The sequence below is a fragment of the Triticum aestivum genome, chromosome 3D, assembly GCF_018294505.1.
Source record: "Triticum aestivum cultivar Chinese Spring chromosome 3D, IWGSC CS RefSeq v2.1, whole genome shotgun sequence".
Taxonomy (NCBI): domain Eukaryota; kingdom Viridiplantae; phylum Streptophyta; class Magnoliopsida; order Poales; family Poaceae; genus Triticum; species Triticum aestivum.
In genome coordinates, this window is record NC_057802.1 from 282,659,087 (window position 1) to 282,683,473 (window position 24,387).

The 24,387-nt window shown below is 41.1% G+C and overlaps 1 long non-coding RNA gene across 1 annotated transcript; it reads right to left on the bottom strand.

Annotated features, from left to right (window-relative positions):
• Nucleotides 1-844: 844 nt before the first annotated feature.
• Nucleotides 845-2,566, bottom strand: LOC123074512 (uncharacterized). Its single transcript, XR_006435998.1, has 3 exons — nucleotides 2,481-2,566; nucleotides 1,648-1,758; nucleotides 845-1,148 (listed from the first exon to the last, which is right to left on the bottom strand). It is a non-coding gene; the product is annotated as an uncharacterized lncRNA (long non-coding RNA).
• Between the last annotated feature and the right edge of the window lie 21,821 nt (nucleotides 2,567-24,387).

The window sequence follows — 24,387 nt, forward strand, 5'->3', positions numbered from 1 at the left end:
CTTGGCTAAAGCGCCAGTGGTGACAAAGTTGTTCAACTCTTCTTCAGTAACCCGGGATTTGACCCAGTCACAAGATGTATATGTCTTGGCCATCTTATCAATGATCTGAAAGAAAGATTATGCCGGTTCAATATGACATGGGTAAGCTGGCCTATGGTAACAAGGAAACGGTCAATGAAGCATGTATAGGTGTTAAGCCGGAGATTTGCATCGCAAAGTTATGAGGAACCATTGGCAGCTTACAAGGGGAGTAATGACACTACAAGAAATATGTCAACTTATGACCCTCACTATTGGTCCCTGAAAGGTCATTGATTTTCATTTGCGACCTTTTTTGACCAAAAACAGATGGTCAAAAGCTGGCGGTCGTAAACTGAAATTAACAACCTTCTCTGTGAGAAGGTCGTGGAATTCCACGACTAAAACAAAAGGTCGTTGATTCCATGACCTTCTGTTTTGGTCACTAGCTCTCTGCCCAGGCCACGTCGGATCCGACGTGGCAATCTGACGTGGCAAAATTGTGACCAATTGAAAAGGTCAAAAATTAGAATCAGCCCGGTCCAATTGGGTGTTTATATGGGCCGAGCCCATTAATTCAGCCTTTTTTACATTTGTTCTGTTAATTTTTGCTAGCTACATGGGCCTGGCCCAGTAATTTAGCCTTTTTATTTCAAGGCCTCATCTATTTCGGAGTCCATTTCATTAAGCCTTTTTGTATCATATTTGCATCATTGCACAATATTCCGCGCACTATTGTTTGGGCCATTGCCTTTTTAGAGCCCAAATATTATTCGATCCAATAGAACATTCAATCTTTTTCAATCACATATTTCAATTTTACACATTTCAACAGCAAACAATAAATAATTTTCTCAATTAAATGATCAAATCCAGAAATCACTAAATGAAACTCAAACAGCACGTACACGACTACACGGTCCATCAAGTGTACATACAATCAAATACACAGGCACCAAAACATGGTGGCAACATCAACTAAAACTATGATGCACATCTCCAGGCTGATCTTTGGTCACAACAGCAGCCACCTCGACAACATAAGATCCTGATCTATATAAATTATTTACTTAAAGATTCTTCTCCTGGAGTTCCTTGTACACCAACTTTTGACGAATGAATGCCAAAATCTGCGGATTATGAATCAGAAAAGTTAGGGAACATAATCAAGTGTAGCCCTGCATATAACATTCTCCTAACAATGAAACATGGCTGCAGAATTTGAGATCTAATAAGAAACCATGCATATAACATTCTCATAACAACAAAACTGAGATATATTTGGAAAGGGCGAATGACAAGTATCAACCTGCTGCTAGATAACAGAGCAAACATGTCAAAATTATTCAGATATCCTGATGTGTGTGTCACATTATACATGCATCAAGCTATATAACATTCTCCTAACAATGAAACATAGCTGCAGAATTTGAGATCTAATAAGAAACCATGCATATAACATTCTCATAACAACAAAACTGAGATATATTTGGAAAGGGCAAATGACAAGTATCAACCTGCTCCTAGATAACAGAGCAAACATGTCAAAATTGTTCAGATATCCTGATGTGTGTGTCACATTATACATGCATCAAGCTTCAGGCCATCAATTTTAGGATGAGTAGATACCTAACTTCATGTCGATGATATGGATGGGGTTGTAGTAGAACATCTGGTAAGCATCATCTTCGACGCTGAACGTTGCAGATACTTGTCCATTTAGTAGTCTATCATGCGCTCCTGCCATCGCGCCAGAGAGGATATGGTAAGTCTAAAATACTATTAGCAGCCCACAATGCTAAAAAGGTGCTTTAAGATAGTGAACCAGTGGATATCACTCAAGTAAACTATTTTACTCCTTACATACAACAGTCAGGAATTAGTACAGTTGTTGAAGCAGGAGTAAGCTGATCATATAACATAAGAGTCAGGAATTCTATGCTTATTGTTAAGAAAAAAATGATACAAGTTAATATTTTGTTTAACAGTAGGTCTAAGAAAAAAACTATGCATTTGGTGAGAATATAGCAACAGATTAAGAGCATATTGTTCAGCATCACACAGATAGTAGAACAATGCTACAGGAAGCTATTTGCATAAAGTAGAGAACTACAAAACAAGCTATTGACCATCCTACTGGTAGCAAGGACATAAAGATAATCACTTAATAAGATAAGAAGCAGACATGAATAAATCACATATCTATGTACAATTCAATATCCCAGCTGAGAGTGAACATGTATTCAACATTTCCTGCATTTCAATACATGCACGACAGATTCACAGCAAAACTATATATAGCTGTACAAACATGCATGAACAGGAAAGCAACCAAACTACAAGAACATATAAGGAAACAGAGGGAATCACTATAACCTATGGAGTGACAAGACATATATGAACTCAAAATAATGCCCAGCTAGACCAAAAGAAGCTGGATTAGTCGGAATCAGGCGACGGACCGACAACGCTGATGCGCCGGCTGTTCGAAATGGAACGCGTTAAAGGGATGCGATTTTGCGGACGGGGAGGAGGCACGCTCGGCTCGCCTAACAACCGCCTCTGTCGCCGCTGACGAGAGCCGTGCCGCCGAGTCCCGCAGCCACCAACTCGCGCCGCTCGCCGCCGCAGTCACCACCTTCGTCGTCGACGCGACGGTGCTGCCGGACCTGCAAAAAACAGAGGAGGCGTCTGGAATCAGCGACGGAATCCAGCGAATGGACATCACACTTGCCAACTAATTAACTATAGCATGCTACAGAAACATTTCATTAACAAATTTGATTCAGGAACTAGCTTATTGACTATGACAAAAATGCTTAGAATAAAAATCATTTCAAGAAATGCTGCAGTAGCTAAAAATCATTATGTCAAGGAAAGCGGATACTTCGTCTAAATAAATACATCTTATGCCAGACTTATTAAACTGAGAGAAGTCACAGCAACACAACATACTTGAAAATGCCAGATTTAGCATACCTCTATTCCTACGTACTACACATAGGTTAACAACTAGGAGAGCAACAGAGCATGCCAAGACTGCAATTGGCCAACTAATTGCTTTAGGTCACAGTGCCAAGAACACTGCTACATGTACAAGTACAACAACAGAAGAATCTCAGGCCTCTATAATTCGCTAGTTTCTTAGGCAACAAACATCATTGCAAATTTTGATGAGATGCATAGGTCCAGCCGATGACTACACAACAGCAACTACTCCAGATATTGGCTAGAGAAATGCTCATCTTTTTTATTCTTTGTAAAAGAAATTTTGAGTTCAAGCAGTAGCACTAGTTACTGACCACACATGTATACAGTGCAATAGCATAACTATAAGTGCAGATTTTTAACCAGTAAGTGCACATAACCTGGACTATTATAGCATCCGATTTTTAACATTTGGACTATTATAGCATCAGATTTTTAACAGGAGGTTAAACCAGTAAGTGCACATAACCTGGACTATTATAAGTGCAGATTTTTAACCAGGAAGTGCACATAATCTGGACTAGTAAACCAGTAAGTGCACATAAGGCTTGGGCTGCACACAAACACACACATACATGTATCAGAAGCAATTTAGTCAACACTCTTGGCAGGCAAGAGGCAAGTTGGCACTCACAGGGTTGAGATAATAGCAGGAGACGTGCATACCTGAAGGGGCGAGCGATTGGTCCGAGCCCGGAGAGCAGAGGAGGCATGGCGGCGGTGTGCTGGCGCACCTTGGAAGCCCGGGAACGTGGTGGTACCGATGGTCAAGGAAGAAGAGGAGCAGAGCAGGCCCTTGATGGCCAGCTAGATGCGTCCCTCCTTCTGCTCCTCGAGGATGGGTGACCTGCAGTAACAGATATGTTATACAACCCAGGATCAAATGTAGCACATACTATCGTTGTAACAGTCTTCTCTTGTGTCTGGCAGTATCCAAATTTACTGTTACTTTTTAAAGTTAAGTTGAATTGTCTTGTAGGAACAAAAGAAGAAACGAGTTGAATCATTATGTTGCCTAAGGAAGTTTTCATTTTCTTTGGACAAAAAAACCATTTTCCATTTTTCGAGTGCCCAAAAGGAGGTTTTTTGTGAAGGACCTCCCAAATAATTGTTGCAAAATTGGGCCAAATAAATTTTCTAAAATACTAGGACATATTTAATGCACAATTGACAAAATGGTTGGGTGTAAAAAGTTTTGATCCACCTCTCGTGAAAAAGACAAATTTTCGCCGATTCAGCTGGAAGCGGGTCAAATTGAACTGCAGCTGCCTCATAGTTTGCTATTTACTTTTTCCAAAAATAATTTCTAGTTACATAAGTACCTATTTAATCATAAATACATGGTTTGGTGGCGATACGTCGAGGTTTGGGCGGTGGCCGAGGGCCCCAACTCTAGAGCGCGTAAACTCGCATGCCCGTCGCGTGGTCTTCGCGTGACCGTGGCGTTGCCATGTGTTCTGGGTGGCCTAGGCATGTCTAGTGGGTAGGGCACTCCCCAGGTAGGTGCTAGGAAGAAAATTACAACATAAGATTCTCACGAGGAGACCGATCGATGCTCAAACATGAATAGCAGCCAAGTGTTTGATTAGCGGTACGGGAAATGTACATGGCTAATGGGCGTGAGTTTTGGTTGAGGATGATCAGTTACTAAGAAGACTGTCTTCACAAATTTTCAGCTCAACAGGAGGAGCCTAGGTGGTACTTGCTTTTTAAAGTACCACACTGGACATAAATACGAATGTTGAAGCTGGGATCAAAATAATGAATGGATTGAGCTGGCATTTGGTGGAGGATGGTTTTGGGCATAGGAAAGCACCGTAGAAAATGGATACTATTTGGACATGCCAAAGTGGTACTTCCTTCACAAAGTGTTGTTCTGAACAAAATAGGAAAATGAATATTGTTGAATTATTTTTGAACTAGGCAAGGCAGTTTTTCTATATATTTGACAAAGATATGACCCAAAGAATTTATGAGATTTTTTTGGGAATTTTGGGAATGACAGAAATATAGGTTGCTTCACAACCTGGGGCAAAAATTGCCACATGGACATGACACATAGGCAAAACTGATGAGGTGGCGCCTAGTCATAGCAACCCAAATTTACAAGGTTATGACCATCTATATTGGTCGTGATCAGCTAGAAATAAGGCAGCGGACCAGTGCTATCTGCTTTATGACTATTTCGTGTAAGGAAATTACGACCTTTCTGACCAAAATGGTCGTTATAGTTTAGGGTTTGGAGCCCCCCGAACAGCTTTTGACCAACTGGTCTGAAATGGCCATAGATCTATGACTAATTCTTCCAGGGTCACTGACAGAAGGTCACTAGTTGACATATTTCTTGTAGTGTGATACCTGACAAGTTACTATTTCTGAGCTAAGCCGACCATGCAGATATTGGAAGGATAGATCTGGAGATGGAAAAATCACTAGGTGCTGAGAAAAATAGTTTTCGCAGATTGATGCTATAATTTTGGATCTACCGTGTCTCAGTTAATACAAAAAAAATCAGACCTAAAATATCAGTGCTTGGGCAGTTCATGGTCCAGATTCGTTTCCTAATACAGAGGAAATATTCTAATAGTAAAAGGGATTGCTACGACTACTGCGATGTAGGAGGAGTACCGAGTTTGGATCTGAAAATGAATGCTACAAACAAGAATAGGGACGAGCTTCGATGAACTCCGTTCAATCCCTAGCGGATCTATGAAGAGAGGAAGGAGGAGAACTAACCAGAGCAGTTAAACAGCGGAGTGCACGGAAGCAATCTGATTCGAACAGGTTGATGCGGCAGCCAATGTTGGGGCAGAAGCAAAGGTCAACGGTCGCAGCAGAGCTCGAGGGTTCGGGCGTCGTGAGGAAGAAGACGAAGATGAAGAGGCAAGGGGGAAAAGGAAAAAGGGACCCTCGGTCCTATTTATAAGGCAGATGGATAAGTGTCAGATGCGGGAATCGAGGAGGCTGAAAAACAAATGTGACAGATACAAATGCCGCATTTTTCGGAGATTCATTAAAAAGAAGATTTATTGAGAGTTGGGCCTAGTACGAATATTAATGACAGATGACGTCACGGCGGGTTATCAAGAATTTGGAAGATGACGTCATGGCGAGTTACAAGATTTTGCAAAAGTAATGAGGAAAATATTTTTTCTAAGTGTGGAACATTAATATGAACAAGTTCAAATCAACCTCGGGCCTAATGTTGGGGATATAACTATTGGGTTAACCCGCCCAGGAGGGGCCAGGTTAAGTCCGTTGGCGGTTTATCAAGACAAAGTCCATGAAGACACTTAAGGTGGTAGTCTATTATGCAGAGGACAAGGCCCGGAGCCCGAAGGCGACTTAAGGCCCAAATAATTGTAGACCGAGATATGTATGTAACTTGTATTATAAGGCATGTAAGATTAGTCACCGAGCCGGACACGTTTGTATGAGCCGGCTGGGACTCTGTAAGCCGCAGGGTGTCAACCCATGTATATAAGGGGACGACCGGCAGTGGCATAGGGCAAGAGACAACAGATCGAGAGCCAGGCAAAGCGTATTTGCTCCCTGGTAATCGAAACCCTAGCAATACCACCACAAACTGGACTAGGCCTTTACCTTCACTGCAAGGGGCCAAACCAGTATAAACTCCTCGTGTCCTTTGTCCCGTTTAACCCCTTTAAGCTAACCTCGTCGCAATGGCTCCACAACTAAGTCCTTCCATCAGGACATCTGTCGTGACACTTCCACGACAATCCCCTCTTTCTTCTAACGACCATCGGTATTTTACTCGAGGCTATATTTTTATTTGTCACATACTATGTGTTTTGCTTGGAGCGTCTTGTATGATATGAGTCTTTGCTTATTTTATTTTGTGTTTTAAGTCTTGATTCCTTGCTGGACACACCTATTTGAGAGAGCCAAAATTATGTCATGACTTGTTAGAATTGCTCTCTATGCTTCACTTAAATTTTAATGAGCTATGGACTTGCTCTAGTGCTTCACTTATATCTTTTTTAGCACGGTGTGCTTTAGTATTTTTGAAGAAATGCTCTCTTGCTTCACTTAGATTTATTTGAGAGTTAGTAAATTTTTCAAGAAATTCTCTCTTGCTTCACTTAAATTAATTTGAGAGAAAGAAAGAAAAATTATGCTCATGATCTTCACTTATATTTGTTTGAGCTTGTCAAAAGCAACATATGAAAATTAGTTCCAAAGTGATAGATAACCAAGAAGGATATAATAAAAACTTCCATGAAGATCATTGGACAAAATACACTTGATTCTTAGTAATAGTTTTGAGATATGATGGTGTGATATGTGAGTTATGTTGATGAGTAATTATGCTTTAGTAAGAATATTGGTGTTAAGGTTTGTGATTCCCTATGCAAGCACGAAAGTCAATAATTATGCAATGAAATTATATCCTACTTGTGGTGCATTATTCGGTGTTAATTATGCTTAATGCTCGCTTATGAGATTATCCGTGTCTTGGTTGGTCGCTTCTCAATCTTTTGCTAGCCTTCATTTTGCACTAAGTATGATCTCTACTTGTGCATCCAAAAACCTTTAAACCAGTTTTGCCACATGAGTCCACTATATCTACCTATATGCGGTATTCTTTTGCCCTTCTAAGCAAATTTGTATGTGCCATCTCTAATTTTCAAAATAAACTTCTCTTTTGTGTGTTCGTTTTGCTCGCGGAGCGGTACGGGGTGGCTAATATTTTCCATGTTAGATGTGTTATTCTCAAGATGAGTGTTTATTCACTTATCATTGCACGAGAGTAAGGCAAAGGTACTAGGGATGCCCAGTCCCGAAATGAAAAATTAATTTACTTTATGTTGTCAAATAATAAATTCCTTGGAAAGTGTTGGTATGGAAGGCACCTGTGGATACGGTTAGCCATGGAAAGTGAAAGTATGGTTGAAAAAGGAATAAACTTTATTTTCTGTTTGGGAACCGCCTATGATATATCTAGCATGGAAAGTGTTGGGAACTCTAAGTCATTTTCGTTGGTGGGAAGGATACACCTCCCAAAATGTTTTTATCTCTAAGTTTTTCGCTTTGAGCTCTGGCACCTCTACAAATCCCTACTTCCCTCTGTGAAGGGCCTTTCTTTTGCTTTATGCAATTTTTATTTTGAATTTGAGTCTCCATCTTCTCTTATAAAAGCACCAACTAGGAGGCAATATGATCGTACTTAAGTATTGGGTGTAACTAATATGCGAGTGTGTTTCATGAATGGATCAGTGGTTGAGCATGATGGGCTAGGGATAACTTATTTTAGAGTTGATATTTTCAAAGACATGGTTGCTTGTTGATATGCTTGAGTATTTAAATTATCATGTCAAAACTAGACTATTGCTTTGAATCACATAAAAGTCCAAATGTCCATGCTATAAAGAAAAGAATATGATGACATGTTAGGAAGCATTCCACATCAAAAATTCTGTTTTTATCACTTACCTACTCGAGGACGAGTAGGAGTTAAGCTTGGGGATGCTAATACGTCTCCAACGTATCTATAATTTTTGATTGTTCCATGCTGTTATATTATAAATCTTGGATGTTTTATAATCATTTTATAGTCATTTTATATCATTTTTTGGTACTAACCTATTGACATAGTGCCAAGTGCTAGTTGTTGTTTTCTGCATGTTTTTTACATCGCGGGAAATCAATATCAGACGGAGTCCAAACGCAAAAAAACTTCATGGAGATTTTTTTTGGAGCAGAAGGAACATAATGGGCCCTGGCTACGCCCGGGGGGTGCTCCGAGGAGAGCACAACCCACCAGGGCGCCGGTGGGTTGTGCCCACCTCGGGTGCCCCCCGGACCGCCTCTTTGCTCTATAAATACCCCCAATATTCTCAAAACCCTAGGGGAGTCGACGAAATATTCATCCAGCCGCCGCAGAGTCCAGAACCACCAGATCCAATCTAGACACCATCTTGGATGGGGTTCACCACCTCCATTGGTGCCTCTTCGATGATGCGTGAGTGATACGTCTCCAACGTATCTACTTTTCCTAACGCTTTTCCTCTTGTTTTGGACTCCAATTTGCATGATTTGAATGAAACTAACCCCGGACTGACGATGTTTTCAGCAGAACTACCATGGTGTTGTTTTTGTGCAGAAATAAAAGTTCTCGAAATGGAACGTAACTTTGCGAGGAATTTTTATATAATAAATAAGAATTTCTGGAGCCAAGACCTGCCAGAGAGGGGCACCTGGGTGGGCACAACCCACCAGGGCGCGCCCCCCTCTCCTGGCGCGCCCAGGTGGGTTGTCCCCACCTGGTGGCCCCGCAGACCCTGAAACCGACGCTATAAAATCATATTTTTTCCCGAAAAAAACAGGGAGAAAGAATTATCGCGATCCACGAGACGGGCCGCCGTCACCTCCTGTTCTTCATCGGGAGGCCAGATCTGGAGTCTGTTTGGGGCTCCGGAGAGGGGGATCTTTGTTCTTCATCATCACCAACCCTTCTCCGTCGCCAATTCCATGATGCTCCCCATCGGGAGTGAGTAATTCCTTCATAGGCTCGCTGGTCGGTGAGGAGTTGGATGAGATTCATCATGTAATCGAGTTAGTTTTGTTACGGCTTGATCCCTAGTATCTACTATGTTCTAAGATTGATGTTGCTATGACTTTGCCATGCTTAATGCTTGTTACTTTGGGCCCGGGTGCCATGATTTCAGATCTCAACCATTTATGTTATCATAATTATATCCATGTTCTAGATCCGATCTTGCAAGTTATAGTCACCTACTACGTGTTACGATCCGGCAACCCCGGAGTGACAGAAACCGGGACTTCAACCGGTGATGACCGGAGTTTGAGGAGTTCATGTATTCACTATGTGTTAATGCTTTGTTCCGCTCTCTATTAAAAGGAGGCCTTAATATCCTTTAGTTTCCAATATGGACCCCGCTGCCACGGGAGGGTAGGACAAAAGATGTCATGCAAGTTCTTTCCATACGCATGTATGACTATTTATGGAATACATGCCTACATTATATTGACGAACTAGAGCTAGTGCCGTATAACCCTAGGTTATAACCGTCTCATGATAAATATCATCCAACAAGTCACCGATCCAATGCCTACGAATTTATCTTATATTGTTCTTGCTAAGTTACTACTGCTATCATCACTGTTACACTTGCTACAAAATTACTGCTATCACTGTTACCGTTATTGTTGCTGCTGCTACTATTATCAAAACTATCATATTATTTTGATACTGATCACCTTGCTACAGATAATTAATCTTCAAGTGTGGTTGAATTGACAACTCAGCTGCTAATACCTTCAAATATTCTTTGGCTCCCCTTGTGTTGAATATATAAATTTGGGTTGAATACTCTACCCTCAAAAACTGTTGCGATCCCCTATACTTGTGGGTTATAAAGTCCTTTTCCTTGCGCCGTTGCTAGGGAGCATAGCTATATTTGTTGAGTCACTTGGGATTATTATCACTATGAAGAATCTGAAGGATGCCAAGACTAAGATATTTCCCTCAAAGACGAGGGGGGGTAAGGAACTGCCATCCAGTTCTACTTTAGATTCACCTTCTATTATAAGTAAACTTGCAACACCACCACATGCTATTAATTCTAATATGTCGCGAGTTATTGATAATGCTACTTCTACTATGAATGATGCTTATGATGGTGCTAGTACCTTGCTTGATAATGATGGTGTGCCACTTGGTGATTTTCTTGATAAACAAATTGCTAAAGTAATACAACATGATGTTGTTGAATCTGATGATGAGCTTGAAACTGAAACTCCTGAAACACCTACTAGAACTAGCCTTCCTAGATATGAATTGCCTAAGGTACCGGAAGGTTATGTTATGAATGAAGAAACAACTAGATATATTCTTGCTTGTAAGGATAGAGATGATCTAGAGAGATTATTATGCAAGTATAAAGAAAATTCTCTGAATGCTATAATGAAATATGATCCTAAGTTTGCTACTTCACCTATCTTTATTGATGATAAGGATTATGAATTCTCTGCCGACCCAGAGTTAATTACTTTGGTTGAATCTGATCCTTTCCATGGTTATGAAACTGAAACTGTTGTGGCACATCTTACTAAGTTGAATGCCATAGCCACCCTTTTTACTCATGATGAGAAAACTCGTTTTTACTTTATTCTCGAATTATTTCCTTTCTCATTAAAGGGTGATGCTAAAGCTTGGTGCAATACTCTTACTCCTGGTTGTGTGCGTAGTCCCCAGGATATGATTTATTACTTCTCTGAAAAATATTTTCCTGCTCATAAGAAACAAGCTGCTTTACAGGAAATATTTAACTTTGTGCAAATTAAAGAAGAGAGTCTCCCACAAGCTTGGGGGGGGGGGGCTTTGCCAGTTACTTAATGCTTTGCCTGATCATCGTCTTAAGAAAAATGAAATACTCAATATCTTCTATAATGGACTAACCGATGTTTCTAGGGACTTCCTAGATAGTTGTGCTGGTTGTGTTTTCACGGAACGAACTGTTGGACAAGCTGAAGAATTATTGAATAACATATTGAAAAATTATGATGATTGGACTCTTCCTGAACCACCGCCTAAACCCACTCTGAAGAAGAGGGGTATATTATATCTCAGTCCTAAAGATATGCAAGAGGCAAAGAAATCTATGAAGGAAAAAGGTATTAAAGGTGAGGATGTTAAAAATTTACCTCCTATTGAAGAAATACATGGGCTTAATACACCACCAATGCCTAAGGTGGTAGAGGTAAATTCTTTAATGAAGTTCAATGATAATGGCAATCCTCACAATATGCACCCTAGCCAATGCCTTTATGAGTTTGAAAACTACAGCAGAAAACAAGATCACTTCAATGCAAATGTTATGAAACAATTGAAATACAATTCTAATATGATTGCTCGTTTGAGTGACTTGTTATTTAGAATATCAAGTGATGTTAGAGGTGTTGTAAAGCATGCTTCTATGGTTCAAACTCAGTTAGAACAAGTTGCTAGATCTCAAAGAGAGTTGCTTGATGAAATGAATAACAATATACATGACTTTGTTGTTTGAGTTGCAACTAGAGGAGGTAAAATGACTCAGGAACCACTTTATCCTGAGGGACACCCTAAAAGAATTGAACAAGATTCACAAAGAGTTAACACTGATGCACCTAGTCCTTGTAGAAATAAAAAGAAAAGGAGAAATGATAGGACTTTGCATACTTCTAGTGAACCTGAAATAGAGAAACCTCCTGATAATGATAATGAAACTTCTATCTCTGATGCTAAAACTCAGTCTGGTAATGAACACTCACTTAGTGATAATGAAAAAGATAATGATGAGGTTCATGAAGACACTCAAACAAATGAAAAAGAACCAGATAATGATGTTGAGATAGAACCACCTGTTGATCTTGATAACCCACAACCTAAGAATAAAAGGTATGATAAAAGAGACTTCATTGCTAGAAACACGGTAAAGAAAGAGAACCGTGGGTTCAAAAACCTATGCCTTTTCCACCCAAGTCAACTAAAAAGAAACATGATGAAGAATTTGAATGCTTTGCTGAAATGCTGAGGCCAGTCTTTTTGCATACTCGCTTGACTGATATCTTGAAAATGCCTCCTTATGCAAAGTATATGAAAGACATTCTCACAAATAAGAGAAAAATACCGCAGCTGAAATCTCCACTATGCTTTGCTAATTATACTTTTAAAGATGGAGTGCCAGAAAAACTTGGAGATCCGGGAATACCAACTATACCTTGTTCTATCAAAAAGAATTATGTGAAAACTAGTTTGTGTGATTTAGGAGCTGGTGTTAGTGTTATGCCTTTCTCTTTATATAGAAGACTTGACTTGAATAAACTCACACCTACTGAAATATCTTTGCAAATGGCTGACAAATCAAATGCCGTACCTACCGGTATTTGTGAGGATGTGCCCGTTGTTGTTGCTAATGTTACTATTTTGACTGACTTTGTTATACTTGAGATGCCCGAGGACGACAACATGTCGATTATCCTTGGTAGACCCTTCTTGAATACTGCAGGGGCTGTTATTGATTGCAATAAAAGCAAGGTCCCTTTTCATATCAATGGTAATGAGCATACGATGCACTTTCTGAAGAAACAATTCCAAGTGAATGGTATTAATGTTATTCAAAAATCTCCGACAATCACTATTGGAAGTTTTCAAATACCTCTACCTACTGTCAAAAAGAAATATGAAATGCTTATTGTTGGGGACATTCATATCCCCATTGAGGTAACTTAGTGATTTACGAAAGTTCTTCGGTTTCATGCTAATCAAAAGTGGTTGTTAATAAGACCTGATCAACCTTATTAATGGATCATTTTTGAACGATATGAAGTTGATGAATTTAGTTTACCTTATGTCCATACTCTTTGTTTTCTGTTTTTATTAGTTAAATAAAATAAATTGCCATGTTTTGTCTGTTTTCTGAATTTCCCGTGCAATAAAAAAATGACCCAAAAATAAAAGTTCTCAGAATGCCCTGAAAATTTAATACAATTTTTTCTGAATATTTCTGAATTTCTGGTGCAAATAATATCAGAGAGAGGTGCACCAGGTGGGCACAACCCACCTGGGCGCGCCAGGACCCCCAGGTGCGCCCTGGTGGGTTGTGGTCCCCACATGGGACCCCTCACTTATCTCTTCATCCCACATCATCACTTACCTCCAGAAAAAATCTCCATTGCTCTCTCTCCCATGTTCTTGCTCCCAAACCCGCGGATTTCGATCTCTTTGCTCGAAGCTCCGTTTATGAAACTGTTTCGGGGGATTGTTGCTTGGTATGTGACTCCACCGTTCGTCCAATTAGTTTTTGTTTTAGTGGTTTATATTTTGAATAATTATCTACTCTTGGTGCTGTTGTAGGTGAGCTTGCATGTTAAATTCTTAGAGTTCTAAGTAGTTTGAATGCTTGCTATGGCCTCTATGTATCCCTATGAGTAGTTGGTATCAATTTTGTGAAGTTTTGTTGAGAAAATTTTGTGGCCTAATAAATTTCAGAATTTTGTTCATAGGAAACCATGAATATCTTTAGGAAGTTTGGATCCAAGAAGAACTCCAAGGGTGTTATTGGGGAGTCATCTGATAGTGATCTCCATCCTCGGAGGTTGGCGGAAGTACGGCCGTGTGAATGGCTGCACACCCCATTCCTGGAAGAGGTTGGAATCCTTCAGGAGTTCACACAATATGCTGCTAATGCCGGCCTCACTGACTTCATCACATATGAGTGTGAGCAGCATCAAATCCTCACAAACAACTTTGTTCAAAGTTTTACTTTCCTGCCTAGGAATAATCCTCCTGAAGTGAGCTTTGATTTATATGCTGAAAACCCATCAGATACCACTTACTGAATTTTGTGACATATGCATGATCCCTTCTGATGGGAGCTTCGCCGAGCCTAGGTCGACTGGGTTTGAGGCCTTTTATCGCACTTTGACAGTGGGAGATGAGAGAGGGGTGTCAGCTACCACTGCCGCTGGCTTGCATTTTCCTGCTGTTCATTACTTTGCACTTTTCATTACAAAATGCTTGCTTGCTAGGGAGAAGGTGGGTGCACTTAGTTCACCAAACCTTGCTGTTTTACATCGTGCACTAGAGGGCAACAACACTTATAGCTTGGGAGCTATTGTGGCTCGTCGCCTCCATATTAATAAATTCGAGGGTAAAATACATGGTGGGATTTATGCTACTCGTTTGGCGGCTCACTTTAATGTTGAGATAGGCCCTCATGATTACCCTCTAAACAAGGTTTACCTAGACCGCGCAGCCATGGAACACCATCATTTTCTTGCACGAGATTATCCTAACATCCCTATTCCTTATAACCTGGTTTTTAGCGTTGAAACTCGTGATATTATTCAGTTGCCTGCTCCTGCTTTGTTTGATTCTGTTGCCAGGGGCGGATATAGGATTATGCCTGCAGACATCATCGCCTATCGGAACGTTCAGGCTGCCGTAGAGGCAGCGGAGGAGCCTCAGCAGTGGGATGAGTGGATGCCCGCTCCGCAGCACCCCTACTACCATTCAGGCTACTGATCGACTACCAAGTTAGGCCAAAAACCTAAGCTTGGGGGAGTACGTGTTTCCCACTGACATTACATTCATGTTCACTTATTCCATTAGTCGGTGTTCACACTTTTTCAGTGTATCATCCATGCTTAGATTTATTTTCTTACTTTCTTCTTGTGTGTTTGAAAAACTTTAGAAAAACCAAAAAAATAGTTGTAGCTAGTTTACTTTCTATGCATGCTTAGTACTAGCACTAAAAAGAAAACCCAAAAAGATTTCCTTATTCTTCTTTTGCTTGTTGGGAGCTTTCCCATGTAAATAGTTTTTCTCATTTTTGCTTTTCCCTTTTATTTGCTTGTTCAAGAAAACCAAAAACTCCAAAAATATTTCAGTGTGTTTCTCTGAATTTATTTTCCTTTTTATTCGAGTCTTACCGAGGAGAAGACCACCATGAAAATGTTGAGTGGCTAACATATGAATAATTTTTTAACTAATAAAGAGCACATTTTACCTTGTCCTCTCCTGTTGAATAAAATGTTTCGCAGATTCCAGCTTAGTCCACGGCACTCTTGCACTATTATTATTTTCATACGTTCAGTCATGCAAGTGAAAGGCAATAATGACGATATTCGATGAACTGGCCGTGGCAGAGAGAAACGGGTATGAACTCGACTTTTTCTGTTTGTGTAAATATGTTTAACCTAGTATCCATGATTCAGCCCATTATGATTAAACATGTTTGCAATGACAATTAGAGAGTATAATTTCTCATGCAATGCATAAGTAGCTAGGAGTGGATAATGATTTATCTTGGATATCAACATTGCGTTAAAATGATTGTGATGTAGTATGATGATATGGTATCCTCCTCTGAATGTTTGAGTGGCTTGACTTGCCACATGTTCATGCATGTAGTTGAATCAAAACCAACATAGCCTCTATGATATTTATGTTCATGGTGTTCATATCTTACTCATGCTAGTGTCCAATGTTCCTTACGCATAATGCATGTTTATGACTGTTGTTGCTCTCTAGTTGGCCGCTTCTTAATCTAATTGCTAGCCTTCGCCTGTACTAAGTGGGAATTCTGCTTGTACATCAAAAACGTTGAACCCAAAGTTATTCCAGATGAGTCCACCATACCTACCTATATGCGATATTACCCTGCTGTCCTAAGTAAATTTGCATGTGCCACCTCTAAAAAACTTCTAAATAAATATCCTTTTGTGTGCCTAGATCGTTCATGGAACGATAGGAGGTGGTCGGTATCTTCCATGCTAAGCGGGTTATTCTCAGGTCAAGTGTTTATTCACTCGCCATCGCACGAGAAAAGGGCGGTAATAGGGATGCCCAGTCCCAAACTGCAAACTGAAAAAGAGTTAATCTCTTAACTAATCAAACAAAAACTCCCAATGGAGTCAAAACCTTTACTTTTATCGCTTGGGAACCGCCACTACCGTGCTTAGCATGGAAGATATTAATAACTGATAGTCGTGAAGTAAATGAGAAGGGTGCATGTCTCAAAATATCATATACCTCTGTTTTAAATTCTTGAGCTCTGGCACCACTGCAAATCACTACTTCCCTCTTCGATGTTGGGTGCATCATGACTGGATCTTTTCTACCATGAATTACAATGTTTAGTCGCTGCTTGAACTTTGGAGGTGCTCTGCATTTATGTTTTGCGGTCTCAGAAACGGCTGGCGAGATACCACTATTGTCATATTATATCATGGTTGTTTTGACAACATGTTGCCATTTGAGATATCTTATTATTGCTCGCTAGCTGATTATGTCATTAATATGAGTCATTATAATCTTTAAGAGTTATTGTCGGCATGGTTAGTTATAATGTGGCTGAAAACCTGGGTGCTGTTTAAGCTTATTTATGCAAACAAGAGCAAAAGAGTTCATAAAAGTTTTTCTTTTTCACTTTCAGTTTATCTACTGAACTACTTGAGGACAAGCAAAGGTTTAAGCTTGGGGGAGTTGATACTTCTCCAACGTATCTACTTTTCCTAACGCTTTTCCTCTTGTTTTGGACTCTAATTTGCATGATTTAAATGAAACTAACCCCAGACTGACGCTGTTTTCAGCAGAACTACCATCGTGTTAATTTTTTGCAGAAATAAAAGTTCTGGGAATGGAACGAAACTTTGCGAGGAATTTTTATATAATAAATAAGAATTTCTAGGGCCAAGACCTGCCGGAGAGCGGCGCCTGGGTGGGCACAACCCACCAGGGCGCGCCCCCCTCTCCTAGTGCGCCCAGGTGGGTTGTCCTCACCTGGTGGCCCCGCAGACCCTGAAACCGACGCTATAAAATCCTATTTTTCCAGAAAAAATCACGGAGAAACAATTATCATGATCCACGAGACGGAGCCATCGTCACCTCCTGTTCTTCATCGGGAGGCCAGGTTTGGAGTCCATTTGGGGCTCCGGAGAGGGGGATCTTCGTTCTTCATCATCACCAACCCTTCTCCATCACCAATTCCATGATGCTCCCCACCGGGAGTGAGTAATTTCTTCGTAGGCTCGCTGGTCGGTGAGGAGTTGGATGAGATTCATCATGTAATCAAGTTAGTTTTGTTAGGGCTTGATCCCAAGTATCCACTATGTTCTAAGATTGATGTTGCTATGACTTCGCCATGCTTAATGCTTGTCACTTTGGGCCCGGGTGGCATGATTTCGGATCTGAACCGTTTATGATATCATAATTATATCCATGTTCTAGATCCGATCTTGCAAGTTATAGTCACCTACTACATGTTATGATCGGGCAACCCCGGAGTGACGGAAACCGGGACTTCTCCCGGTGATGACCGTAGTTTTAGGAGTTCATGTATTCACTATGTGTTACTGCTTTGTTCCGGTTCTCTGTTAAAAGGAGGCCTTAATATCCCTTAGTTTCCAATACGGACCCCGCTGCCATGGGAGGGTAGGACAAAAGATGTCATGCAAGTTCTTTCCATAAGCACGTATGACTATTTACGGAAAACATGCCTACATTATATTAACGAACTGGAGCTAGTGCCGTATCGCCCTAGGTTATAACTGTCTCATGATGAATATCATCCAACAAGTCACCGATCCAATGCCTACGAATTTGTCTTATATTGTTCTTGCTAAGTTACTATTGCTATCATCACTGTTACACTTGCTACAAAATTACTGCTATCACTGTTACCGTTATTGTTGTTGCTGCTACTATTATCAAAACTATCATATTATTTTGCTACTGATCACCTTGCTGCAGATAATTAATCTCCAGGTGTGGTTGAATTGACAACTTAGCTGCTAATACCTTCAAATATTCTTTGGCTCCCCTTGTGTCGAATCTATAAATTTGGGTTGAATACTCTACCCTCGAAAATTGTTGTGATCCCCTATACTTGTGGGTTATCAGTGAGTAGTTCTTTGTAGACCTTCGGGTCCGTAGTTAGTAGCTAGATGGCTTCCTCCCTCTCTCTCTCTCTCTCTCTCTCTCTCTCTCTCTCTCTCTCTCGCTGAATTCTCAATACAATGGCCCCTTGGAGATCCATATGATGTAACTCTTTTGCGGCGTGTTTGTTGGGACCGATGAACTTTGAGTTTATGATCAGATCTATCTTTTTATATCCATGAAAGTATTTGAGTTTCTTTGATCTCTTTTATGCATGATTACATATAGCCTCGTATTTATTCTCCGATATTTCGGTTTTGTTTGGCCAACTTGATCTATTTATCTTGCAATGGGAAGAGGTGCTTTGTAGTGGGTTCGATCTTACGGTGCTTGATCCCAGTGACTGAAAGGGAACCGACAAGTATGTATCATTGCTACTAAGGATAAAACGATGGGGTCTATCTCTATATAGATAGATCTTGTCTACATCATGTCATCGTTCTTATTGCATTACTCCGTTTCTCCATGAACTTAATACACTAGATGCATGATGGATAGCGGTCGATGTGTGGAGTAATAGTAGTAGATGCAGGCAGGAGTCGGTCTACTAATCTTGGATGTGATGCCTATGTAATGATCATTGCCTGGATATCATCATGATTATTTGAAGTTCTATCAATTGCCCAACAGTAATTTGTTCACCCACCGTTTGCTATTTTTCTCGAGAGAAGCCACTAGTGGAATCTACGACCCTCGGGTCTCTTTCTCATATTATTTGCCTTTGCGATCTATTTTCCTTTGCATTTCATTTTCAGATCTATTAAACTAAAAATACAAAAATACCTTGCTGCAATTTATTCTTATTTATTTTGTTTGGCATTCAATCTACCAATCTACTACAAATTATCTCACGTCTGTTTGCCTATATTGAGGCGTCGTACCCGGAAGGGATTTACAACCCCTTTAACACGTCGGGTTGCGAGGATTTGTTATCTGTTTGCAGGTGTTGTTTACGTTGTGTTGCTTGGTTCTCCTACTGGTTCGATAACCTTGGTTTCACATCTGAGGGAAATACCTACCGCTGATGTGCTGCATCATCCCTTCCTCTTTGGGAAATACCGATGTATTATCAAGCCGCATCAATGTTGTGTGGGCATAGGAGGTCTTTTAAGTAAGGCAAATCCCACAAGCATGTCTTGTGAGTCCAGGCGTGTTCCGAAATATACCCCTTGAAATACCCTGGATGCTCTGGATCTGGCTCGAGAGTGTTTAACTGATCCAGGGAATCTTGGCCTGTCAACGCAGGTGGTGCAGAGTTTTTGACAACTCTACCTTTGATGAAGTTCTTCTTGTCTTTCCTGAACTTATGGCAAGGATCCAGGAACTGTCTATGCAAGTCGAAGCAAGACAACTTGCGACCCGCCTGCAGCCAACAGAACTGAAGATCTGCCTTGCATGTGGGGCACGGGAACCTTCCATGCACACACCAACCAATGAATAGCACATACGCCGGCAAGTCATGCATCGAGTACATGTACCAGACACGTATTATGAAGTTCTGTTTGCTAGCGGCGTCGTATGTCTTGAACCAATTATCCCAAGTTTCTTGCAATTCACCCTTAAGCGGTTGCATGTACACATTCATATTCTTCCCCGGATAGTTGGGCCCTGGAATTATCAATGCCAGGAAAATGTTCTTTCTTTGCATAATTTGTTGATAACCCACAAGTATAGGGGATCCCAACAGTTTTCGAGGGTAGAGTATTCAACCCAAATTTATTGATTCGACACAAGGGGAGCCAAAGAATATTCTCAAGTATTAGCAGTTGAGTTGTCAATTCAACCACACCTGAAAGACTTAATATCTACAGCAAAGTATTTATTAGCAAAGTACTATGGAAGTAACGGTAACGGTGGCAAAAGTAACAGTAGTAGTTTGTAGCAATCCTAACAGTGGCAACGGAAAAGTAACTAAGCAAAGATCAATATGTGAAAAGCTCGTAGGCAATGGATCAATGATGGATAATTATGTCGGATGCGATTCCTCATTCAACAGTTATAACATAGGGTGACACAGAACTAGCTCCAGTTCATCAATGTAATGTAGGCATGTATTCCGAATATAGTCATACATGCTTATGGAAAAGAACTTGCATGACATCTTTTGTCCTACCCTCCCGTGGCAGCGGAGTCCTATTGGAAACTAAGGGGATATTAAGGCCTCCTTTTAATAGAGTACCGGACCAAAGCATTAACACTTAGTGAATACATGAACTCCTCAAGCTACGGTCATTACCGGAGGTGGTCCCGATTATTGTCACTTCGGGGTTGCCGGATCATAACACATAGTAGGTGACTATTGACTTGCAAGATAGGATCAGGAACTCACATATATTCATGAAAACATAATAGGTTCAGATCTGAAATAATGGCACTCGGGCCCTAGTGACAAGCATTAAGCATAGCAAAGTCATAGCAACATCAATCTTAGAACATAATGGATACTAGTGATCAAACCCTAACAAAACTAACTCGATTACATGGTAAATCTCATCCAACCCATCACCGTCCAGCAAGCCTACGATGGGATTACTCACGCACGGCCATGAGCATCACGAAATTGGTGATGGAGGATGGTTGATGATGACGACGGCGACGGATTCCCCTCTCCGGAGCCCCGAACGGACTCCATATCAGCCCTCCCGAGGAAGATTAGGGCTTGGCGGCGGCTCCGTATCATAAAACGCGATGAATCCTTCTCTCTGATTTTTTTTCTCCCCGAACATGAATATATGGAGTTGGGGTTGAGGTCGGTGGAGTCCTAGGGGGCCCACGAGGCAGGGGGCGCCCTGCACCCTCGTGGACAGGGTGTGGCCCCCCTGATGCTGATTGTTTCGCCAGTATTTTTTGAAAGTGCGTTATATCGACTAGAGGGGGGTGAATAGGCAATTTTTATGAATTCTTCACTGAGGAATTTCAGGGTGAGGAAATTCCTAGGTGAAGAACTAGTTGCAGCGGAATAAGTACTCAGATACAAACATGACATAACATAAACATGGACATCATGATGAAATGAAAACAGATACAGAGTACGGGAAGCGTAAGCACAGGATAAAACAGGATGAAGACAAACAGACTGAAGAAATTGAACTAAGGAAATTGAGGAAGTCTTCAGTCAAAGTCTTCAAACAGATATGAACAAGCACACAGCACAGTAATGAGGAAATGAAAGAGTTGAGGAAATAGAACCAGTAGGCTTGGCGAAGACAATGATTTGGTAGACCAGTTCCAACTGCTGTGACAGTTGTACGTCTGGTTGGAGCGGCTAGGTATTTAAACATGAGGACACACAGTCCCGAACACACAGTCCTCACCGTATTCTCCTTGAGCTAAGGTCACACAGTCCTCGCCCAATCACTCGTGGTAAGTCTTCAGGTGACTTCCAAACCTTCACAAACTCAGTCACTTGGCGATCCACAATTTCCTCTTGGATGCTCTAGACCATGACGCCTAACCGTCTGGAAGATGCACAGTCTTCAAAGGTAACAAGCATCAGATCCATGCAAGATCAATCTCTTCAGTGATGCTCAATCACTTTGGGTTTGTATGTGTTTGGGTTTGGGTTTCCTCACTTGATGATTTTCACTCAAAGTCCTCGGAGGATGGGATGCTCTCAAATGACAAGTGTCAGTTTCTCACGGAGCAGCCAACCAGCTAGTGGTTGTAGGGCGCGGCTATTTATAGCCTAGGGAGCAGCCCGACATGATAAGACATAAATGTCCTTCAATGATATGACTATTAGGTGGGTAGATATTTTGGGACAGCTGGCGCATAGCACAGCAACGGTCGGAAATTTGACTATCAAATTCCTCAGGGCTATCATGTTCCTCACTTGTAGGCAATCCGCACTGGCGAATTCCTAACTCCTCAGTTAGAACAAATTCCTCAGAGACCATAAGAACTTCGTCTCTGTCACTGAAGAAATTGACTGAACTATATGAGACTTCCAATGGCTTCACTCGAAGGGATTGGTAGGTGTAGGATTTTGAGTTGAGCATCACTTGGAAATTTTTCCTTAGTATTTCCTCGACCCCCTTTAACAATACAGCGTTTCCTGTGACTCAAGAAAGAGAAAATGAAACTACGAAAACAAAAGTCTTCACGCTTCATGTTCCTCGAATGAATACCAAGTCTTCAAGGTCACACCAATTTCTTCGCTTTCAAAGTCTTCAGAAAGTCTTTAGAAATCCAAAGTCTTCAGTCGAAGAACTTCATTTTTAGGGGTCGACTTTCTCTGTAAATATCAAACTCCTGATAGACTTATAGACCTGTGTATACTCACAAACGCATCAGTCCCTTAACCTATAAGTCTTCAATACACCAAAATCACTAAGGGGCATTAGATGCACTTACATTTTTCATTAATACCAAAACGTGTCTCCGTGGATTTTCAGGTCATTCCGAGAACTTCTATTTCTGCACAAAAATAACACCATGGCAGTTCTGCTGAAAACAGCGTCAGTTCGGATTAGTTCCATTCAAATCATGCAAGTTAGAGTCCAAAACAAGGGCAGAAGTGTTTGGAAAAGTAGATACGTTGGAGACGTATCATCTGTCCCGGGGGGGATTGAGTGGAATGACAAATACGGGCCAGCAACTGTATTGGGTTGCCGTCAGACCAAACACATTGAACCCATCCGTGCTGATGGTGACTCGAGGACGCCTTGGATCTGCCGCTTTTTTCTCATATAATGCATTGAAGTACTTCCACGCAGAACCATCCGATGTGTGTACCATCATCAGATCCCCATCTGCATCTAGTTCGATTATTTTGCCCATTTTGTGCCATGTCATCTGTCTGGCTGTCTCTTAGACCATGAAAAGACATTGAAGTCTTGGTATGATTGGCATATACTGAAGAACATTAACGGGGATTTTGGTCCGCGTCTTCTCATCCATACCATTGTCTACCACAATATACCTGGAAGACTTGCAAATGCGACAATAGTTCAAGTCCGCATACTCAAGCCTAAATAAGGCACATCCTTTCTCACAGGCATGTATCTTCTCATAGGGCATCTTAAGTGCACGGAGGATTTTGTCCGACTGGTACAGGTTTGCAGGCATTACATGGCCTTTGGGTAGAAAGCGTCCAAATACTATCATCATCGCGTCGTAGCATTCTCTGCCCAAGTTGAGCCTTCAGAGCCATTACTTGTGAGATGGCATCCAGCTGACAAAGCTCAGTGTGCTCGTGGAGAGGACGTTTTGAAGACTCCAACATTTCATTAAAGGCATTTGCAGATTCCTCCATCTCATCGTCCGAATCCCGAGCATCATCAAAGTCTTGCACCATGTCTTCCATCCCAGTACCATGCTCCTCGGTGCGACGACGAACCACCTCAGCTCTGGCATGTTGGGCAGACTAACCATGAAATGTCCACACCATTTAACCGGGCATAAAACCACTCTTCTGCAGGTGTTTGCCCATTTCATCCTCTGTCCTCTTGTGCCAATTATCGCACTGGACACAGGGGCACCAAGTTTTTCTCTGGCCACTTGCAAATGCGGCTCTCACAAACCCCTTGCTTTTTCTTAACCATTCATTGGTCATGTCTTTCTGACTAGTGTGACCGATGTACATCCACGCACGATCACTCATCTTGCCTAGCTACTGGACAAACAAGAAATATATATATATATAATTCAGCATGTATATTCATCAGTTAATCTAGTTTGTCAATTTTATTACCTCCATGCAAGCTATACTCTAATAGGTAAAGATAGGTCCTAATCCTGCCCGAGTATGTGTAGATTGGGTTCGTTTTCCCATGCTCTGCTCCGGATCCGACGCAAAATTTTGGCAGCACCTCCCCGCTATTCTCCTGATACACGTCTCTGCAATAAGCAGAGAGGATGTGTACCCGGAGAAAAACAGGGAGGCACTGACGAATTTTATGCGTCAGATCCGGAGCAAA